The 7,097-nt window shown below is 59.9% G+C and overlaps 1 non-coding gene across 1 annotated transcript; it reads right to left on the bottom strand.

Annotated features, from left to right (window-relative positions):
* Window positions 1-6,271: 6,271 nt before the first annotated feature.
* Window positions 6,272-6,344, bottom strand: TRNAF-GAA. Its single transcript has one exon. It is a non-coding gene; the product is annotated as a tRNA-Phe (tRNA).
* Between the last annotated feature and the right edge of the window lie 753 nt (window positions 6,345-7,097).

Here is a 7,097-nt window from a genome sequence, read left to right as displayed (position 1 = left end):
AAGAACACCCCTGGGATCAGGGGCTACTTCTGTTTACATCCAGGTGATGGTCCTGCCTGGCCCAAAGCTCTGCAGGGGCTGAGCAGGCTGCAGCAGTCATTATCTTCTGGGCCAGTTCTTCTGGATCCAAACTGCTCACACTACTGCAGTGCTGGGGAGACCACACCAGGCAACACAGGGAACCTTGTGTGGGAGCAGTTTGTCTGAGCAGTACCTGTGGCTGTGAGTCTGCGACAGACACATTCCCTCGGGTGCTCTGATGGTGTAGAGATGGGGTGCGTGGGGGTCTGGATGTGCCTGTGTCACCAACACTCCCCCAACAACTTCCTCTGGGATGTGTGATGCGCAGTTTGGTCATGGCTTGCTTGGAGATGATGCGGGACGTGGGCATTTAACTGCCAGAGGGCTCTGGGAACTCCCAGCTGTTATGTTTTTTTCCAGGATTTGTCCGGCTGGTGGAAGGGAAGAGCTGCTGCTCAGGACGTGTGGAGATCCATGACGGGGGCCAGTGGAAAACTGTCTGTGACTCACACTTTGGTCCCAACGCTGCTGATGTGGTCTGCAGGGAGTTGCAGTGCGGCGTGGCCCTGCCTGTTGCTGGGCCAGCTCACTTTGGAGAAGGGGTCAGTCCCATCTGGGATGGAGAGCTGCAGTGTGTGGGGAATGAATCCCGCCTCGTCTCCTGCCGCAGAGGGTCCTCCAGGGACCAGCCCTGCACCCACGCAAACAGCGCTGTTGTCACCTGCACACGTAAGGACTCAGGGAGGGGTGCTGAACACCGGGGCTGTGCCAGGGGTTGGGGAACAGAGCAAGGACGGTGCTGGGCCAGGTGTGAGGACAGGAGGGATGATGGCATTGTCTGCAGCATGAAAATAGTGCAGAAGGAGAAGAAAGGCATGCTGTCCCTCTGGCCTGTCCGCCAGCTACTGAAGGTACATGAGCACCAATCCACCCTCTCTCCTCCTCCTCTGTCCCCACAATACACAGGATTCAGGCTGGTGAATGGCAGCACAGCGTGTGCAGGGAGGGTAGAGGTCCAGGTGTCGGGGACCTGGGGGACCCTCTGTGCCTCCCGCTGGGATCTCTCGGATGCCCACGTTCTCTGTCGTCAACGCAACTGTGGGTTTGCTGAGTCCCTTCCTGGAGGAGAGCATTTTGGGAGAGGGACTGGCCCTGTCTGGAGAGACTCATTCCACTGTGACGGGACAGAAGCCCACCTGGGACAGTGCCCAGTGATCACCCTGGGAGCCTCACCATGCTCCCACGGGAACAACGCTGCTGTCGTTTGCTCAGGTGAGTGCTGGAAAAATGCTTCATTAACTCCATTTGCCCTTTGTGTGTGACGTGGCCACCCAAAGCAGGGATCCCGTGGCAGTGCAAAGCTGAATTTCTCCCTGGAGAAACCCTGTCTTCCCCAGGAGCCATCTGGAGGGCTTTGCCTGCTCAGAGTGACCGCTCTACTTTGGGAGAGCTGAGGGCTGAATGGAGGCAGGCATCTGCCCCCCGGGCAGTGGCTTAGGCCCCAGCACCACCACCAGGCCTGAGCTCCTCTGTTCTCCTACTGTGGGCACAAGTCCAGGGCAGGGCTGCAGGGCTGTGCTCCACCTCTCTGGCTGCAGACAACTGCATCCCATCCCCAGAGAGAGCTCTGCAGAGCCTCATCCCACCACGCAGGCAGCAGGTGCCTGGGTGCCCCCAGCAGCAGCAGACCTGGGTGTGAACTGCAGAGAGGGTTGTGCCCTCACTATTCATCAGCAAAAGGCTTAATCTTGTTGTGTTTGGTCGGAAAATCCCCCCTCGCCTTGCTCCCCGAAGGATGCCATGCTCCCCGGTGCCACCAACGGCTGTGGCATCTCTGCTGTCCCCAGGCTCAGCCGGCTTTGCATTCCTGCAGCTGGTGGGTGGAGGGAGCCGGTGCGACGGACGAGTGGAGATCTTCCAGAATGGGATGTGGGGCAGAGTCCTGGATGACCAGTGGGGAAGGCTTTTTGCCCCCTTGGTCCTGGCATGGCCCCTGACCTCCCAAGAGCAAGAACATTCCTGCGGAGTGCAGGAGCCTGGTGCCAAGTGGGGAGCAGCCTCGGTGGAACTGGACGTCTTCTGGCCATTGCCCGTGGGGCCCTGCAGCCCCAGGGTTACCCCTGGGCTTCCTGTGCCATCCTGCCTGCCACCTGGAGCAGAGGCACTGAGCCCTCTCCCGGCCACTCTTTCTAGCCCCGCAGGAGGGGCAGTTTGGGTGGGATGTGTCAGGGACATCCACAGACACACACACGGTGTGTTGGGGAGGAGGCTCCCCGGTACCCGCACACCCACCCTCTCAGCCCAGCTCTCCTTTTCCTCCTCTGCAGCTACAGCCAGGACAGCAGCATCCCCACCCCGAGCAGGTAACTTGTCTTCCCCCTGGGGCTGGGTATCCCCAGGGCAAGACTGGGACCCACAGCTGGGTGGAAGGGGCTCCTTGATGGGGTGTGAAACTCCCAGGAGAAGGCACTGGTCTGGTGGTGAGGGGGGTAGGGAAGGTTGTCATTTACTCATCAGGGTAGAAGATTCCCCATCACTCATCCCTGGGGCCCTCCACCCCCTGCTGCCCTGTGCGATGGGGGTCAGGAATGGTGCTTTTTCCACCTCACCCAGGCCTGGTGCTGGCCTTTCCATATTCTTGCCCACACAGATTCCCCCCGGGGCCGCCTGAGTGGCAGCGGGAGAGTCTCAGTGCCCGTCATCATCTGCATCATCCTGGGGGCCCTTCTCTGCCTGCTCCTGGCCCTCCTGGCTGGGCAAGCACTAAGCACCAGGGCTGGGCGCAGAGGTTGGTCTTTCCACAGCGGTCCCAGGGGGAGATAGATACCTCCTGGAAGGGCTGCAGGGTGTGAGTGAGGGGCACAGGCAGAGCTGGGGGGATGAGACCGTGTGCTGCCAGCAGTCCCATGCACCACCCCATTGAGTGCCTGGCTGTGGGGCACCAGCAGCAAGGGGTGGAGAGAGCCCAGAGGTGGGGGGAGGTAGCGATGGGGTGAGGAGAGAAATGGCAGAGCGTGGCTGGGGGAGATGTGAGCAGAAGGGAGATGGCCAAGGCTGGCAGTGCTCTGGGTAGTGCTGGGGGGGGTCTCTGGGACAAGGAAGATGATGGGAGGAGTGCAGGGCAGCAGGGTCCATCTCCGTGGTGTCAGGCCCCCAGGCCGTCCCCTCTGCCCAGCCCTGCCCACCCCCTGGCTACCCTAGACCCGTGCGGAAGATAGGGGAAAGCTCCAGGTGGAGAAAACATGGGAGCTGCTCCAGGGTCAGACAAGGGGGGCATGACCCAGGGGCCAGAGGGGCATGAGCGCTGTCTCCGAAGGGATGATGGGAGGGAGACGCTGCCCCAGATAATCTCCACAGAGATGTTGCCCTCACTGGGGACGTGGCAGCTGTGCCTGGACAGTGCAGTGGGGCTGTGCCGTCGGGCCAGTCCTGGCCTGGCCCAAGAAACAGGTTTGGGGCAGCGCAGTGTGATCCCATTGCCCCTCTGCCTGTCCCTCTGCCAGCCCTGCCTCTGTCCCCAGGCTCCAGGAGTGCTCAGGAGCCCTTCCCTGAGGCCCTGTACGAGGAGATCGGTTACAGCCCAGTGTGGGAGAAGCAGGCGAGGTTTGGTCGCTCAGGTGGGTGTGGGTCCTCCCTGGAGGCACATGTGCAGGACCCTTTCCCCTGGCCCCAACCCCGGGCTGATTCCCTGAAGCCCCCCAGCCCATGGTCCTTGTGACACTGGGGCCACGTGGTCTGTGGGGAGACCATCCAGGTCCTGGGCCTGGGAGGGGACCTTTCTGCCAAACAAACAGCTTTGCCTGTCCCAGCGGGACAGCCCCTCTCTTCCTGCCCCTGCTCCCCATGTGACACCTGTGGTGTGAGGGAAGGGGCTGTTCTAGGGCAGCTCTGGGAGCACCTTTGAGACAGGGTTTGCCCCAGGGAGGCAGGGTGATTTCCCAGCCCTCCTCCCCATGCAGCCCCAGCTCTGTGGGTCCCCCTTCCCCAGCAGCACTGGCCACGAGCCAGGTCAGTGGGGCTCACTTTGCAATAGCCACTGTGCATCTCTGCAGGCTCCTATTCAGAGGAGTCCCTGACCCAGCTGCAGCCCTACCCGGGGGGTCAGCAAGGAGGAGGATGGTCTGGGATCAGCACCAGGTAACAGAGGCATGAAGGAGTTGATCTCCCTGAAGACATGTGATGGACAGAGGTGTGACTCAGTGTCACCGCTGGACATGGGGCTGACACTGGGGTCTCCTGTGGTGCTGCCAACACCAGTGTCTCAGCCCTGTGTCCCTGCGCATCTTCTCTCTGCTCTGCAGGACGTATCTTCTCACTGTCACCAGCTCCCCTCTCTTTTCAGATGTTCTTGTCCCACCTGGAGGTGACCCAGCAGGTGGTTATGATGATGCCAGGGAGGTTTCTGATCCTGTGGAGGATGTTGCCCCTGGGCAGGGAGAGAGGGAAATGCCCAGGGAGCCAGAGGAGGGAGCAGAGCCCAGGGATGCACCCGGAGGTGAGAGGGAAATTTAGCACTGCTGGTTCCTGGGGTGCCATCCCTGGTGCCACCCAAGTCACTGCTGTCCTGAGACCCCAGCCTCCTGGGAAGGGGGATAATTGTCCCAGGAGTTTTCCTGGGAGGCACTGGGGGTAGGAGAAGGAGCAAGGAGGAAGATGATGTACAGACCCCATGGGCCGAACTGCATTGTCCTGCCTTGCTGCTTGCAGGGGCCAGCCTGCGCTCCTGGAGAAGTGCTGGGGTCCCTGGAGCTAAAGGAGACATGTGGCCCCTGTCCCTGGGGAGCCTGGGCTATGATGATGCTGAAGAGGTGTCTCTGGCACATCCCCCTGAGGACACAGCAGCTGTGACACCGGAGCTCTGTGCACAACAGTCCCAGAGCCCCAGGCCATGAGAGCCCATCCCTGCTGTGCAGCTGGGTGCAGCCAGGAGGGAGAAGAGGTCTGTGGAGCTGGGAGAGCCGTGAGCACCAGGGAACCATGTCCCTTGGCCCATGGGCAACAGAAACCGCCTGGAATTTCCTCTATTTGTATTCCCATTTTTACGCTGTGCATCATCTTTGTTCGTAATAAATGTCTCTGGGGGCTTTGACCCGGAGCTGGTGCTTGCCTGCCCAAGTGTCAGGGCATCTTCCTGAGGCTGATCAGGAGGAGCAGAGAACAAAGTCATGGAGGTGGGGAAATGGGCATGTCTCAGGGACAGCAGGCAGGTTCCCTGAGCTGAGGCTCTGCTCAAGCCAGTGGTGATGGTGGAAGGATGGTGGAGAGAAAACTCCAACTGGGAGTCCCACAGCCCTGCCCATGCTCGTCCAGCCCAGGCAGCCTTACCTGCTGGCACAGAGTGCTTCCCATGTGGTATGGGATCTCCACCTGGAGTGGAGACACAACAATCTCAGCCCCTTAGCCCTGGAAAGCCACCAGGGCAGTGTGGCTCTGGTCCCAAAGGACACCTGGGCTGGACCAGCACCCACATCTCCCAGTGCAGCCAGAAAGGATTCCTTAGCGTGCTGCTGCTGTCTATGCCCTCCCTGAGGTCTCCTCACAGGCATACTTTACTGCCAAGCATTCTCCCTGGGTGGGGTGGGCCTAGGATGCAGGGCAGTGACCTGGGCGCACGTCCAGCACAGCTGCTGCCTGCTTCTCCTCCAAGAGGGGACTCAGCAGAGGCAGCACACACAGCCCTCCCCACCTGACAGCTGAGTTCTGAGTGGGCAGGGCAGGCACACAGGGCCTGGAGAGGAGCAGTGCCTGAGCTCCAGCCCACACCTGCCTGAGGCTGGGCAGTCAGGGCAAAAGCACCACCCCTGGAGATGCCAAGGATTGAACCCAGGACCTCCCACATGCGAAGCAGGTGCTCTTCCACTGAGCTCCATCCCCTTGATGCCTGCCAGCAGGAGACACACTCTTCTCCCGTGATGTGTCTATGACAAGGGGAGCAGTCTGTGCCCCGTTGAGAATGACAAAGAGGAGAGAGACAGGGTCTTTGCAGAGACCCCACAAAGGAGAGATGCCAAGTGCTGTGGAGCAGGGAAGGAGGGGCGGCTCCAGACCACCCCAAAGAAGCACTGAATGGAGAGTCCTGTCCAGGGGAAGGCTGGGGGCTTGCAGTGCAAGAGGAAGGCTCATTCTAACCTGCAGATCTGCAGCTCCAGTGCAGGGGCAGTGCTCTGGCAAGAGGTGAAGGAGCAAGGAGGGCCAGGGCAGGCTGGAAGTAGCCAGGCAGTCTCTGCAAAAATCTACAGGAGCAAATCATTGCTGAAGCCTGGGGTTGAACCAGGGACCTTTAGATCTTCAGTCTAACGCTCTCCCAGCTGAGCTACTTCAGCCCTGCCCCAGCAGCCCTTGTCCCAGTTCCACCCCTGCCAGGCCACAGGCTGACACACACATGAAGAGAGCTCCTTGGGGACATTCCCAGGGAAAAGCTGTGCCCAGCGCCGGGCAGAGCGGACCTGTCCTCTCCCTGCCTCCATGGCCAGGTAGACTCCAGGTGTGGGGTGGGTGCCAGCTTACAGTGGGAGTGCCAAGATATGTGTCGGGCCTCAAAGGTGAGTGGTGAAGGCAAGCGGGCAGGCCAGGCACACGCAGCAGCCAAAGCTGGAGGTGGAAGAAGGGTGGGGTTGGTGGAAGTCCTCTGTCATAGGGGAGAGAGGGCCCAGCGACGCATAGCTTTTGCTGGTGCTGAGACAAGGGGAGTCAAAAGAATCTCAGTAGACATAATAAAGGGGGATGAAAGATGATGTTCAGCGCTTACATTGCTGAAATTAGCTGACATAGAGACAGTCCTTGATAAAAAGAGCTGGTCCCAAGAACCAGCCAATGAGGCAGAGACAGTTCCTGATAAGAAGCAGGAGCTGGCCCCAAGAGCCAGCCAAGACTGGTCTTGTAGCTTGGGTGAATACCAAGAAACCTCTGAGCCTGCGCAAGAAAAGAGGTTACTAGCGGTGACGGAGTCATCTATCTTCATCTCTGCGACGACCACCATAAAGAGGCACTGTGCAAGCACAGTTGAGAGGAGACTATGGAAATGACCTCTCGGAACTCATTTTAATATGCAGCAGGGATAGGTCATGCATATGTAT

The sequence above is a fragment of the Aquila chrysaetos genome (genome assembly GCF_900496995.4).
Source record: "Aquila chrysaetos chrysaetos chromosome W unlocalized genomic scaffold, bAquChr1.4 W_unloc_5, whole genome shotgun sequence".
In the NCBI taxonomy this organism is placed as follows: Eukaryota; Metazoa; Chordata; class Aves; order Accipitriformes; family Accipitridae; genus Aquila; species Aquila chrysaetos.
Note: the sequence above shows the minus strand (reverse complement) of the source record. Positions and strands in the feature narration are given on the sequence as shown.